The 604-nt window shown below is 36.1% G+C and overlaps 1 non-coding gene across 1 annotated transcript; it reads right to left on the bottom strand.

Moving 5' to 3' along the window:
* Positions 1-247: 247 nt before the first annotated feature.
* Positions 248-351, bottom strand: LOC137210782 (U6 spliceosomal RNA). The gene has a single exon (XR_010936718.1). It is a non-coding gene; the product is annotated as a U6 spliceosomal RNA (small nuclear RNA).
* Between the last annotated feature and the right edge of the window lie 253 nt (positions 352-604).

The following is a 604-nucleotide window of genomic DNA, read 5'->3' as shown; positions in this document are numbered from 1 at the left end:
CTAGATTTTTTGATGATGGCTATTCTGACTGGTGTGAGATGATATCTCATTGTAGTTTTGATTTGCATTTCTCTAATGATTAATGATGTTGAGCATTCTTTCATGTGTTTGTTGGCAGTCTGTATATCTTTTTTGGAGAAATATCTATTTAGGTCTTCTGCCCATTTTGGGATTGGATTGTTTGTTTTTTTTGTTATTGAGCTGCATGAGCTGCTTATAAATTTTGGAGATTAATCCTTTGTCAGTTAAAAATATGGAACGCTTCACAAATTGGTGTGTCATCCTTGCGCAGGGGCCATGCTAATCTCCGTATCGTTCCAATTTTAGTATATGTGCTGCTGAAGCGAGCACACATTTACTGTTTTTTGTTGAAATAGAAAAGAATGGTTCAGTGACCTTATGCACTGGTTTGATTTTTAGATGGATTAATGTGACAAAACAGACATAATAGAGAAGTTTTGGTAACCACCCAAACAATTTCACCCAGGCAGCAAAATATAAGCCATGATAATGGATCATCATTGTTTGTACCATTGTCCAGTATTTATAAGGTTGATAATGCTATGGGCAGGCCAGGGCCATATCAAAGAACCTGGTAAATCAT

The sequence above is a fragment of the Pseudorca crassidens genome, chromosome 17, assembly GCF_039906515.1.
Source record: "Pseudorca crassidens isolate mPseCra1 chromosome 17, mPseCra1.hap1, whole genome shotgun sequence".
Lineage (NCBI taxonomy): Eukaryota > Metazoa > Chordata > Mammalia > Artiodactyla > Delphinidae > Pseudorca > Pseudorca crassidens.
This window is presented reverse-complemented; position numbering and strand designations above follow the sequence as displayed.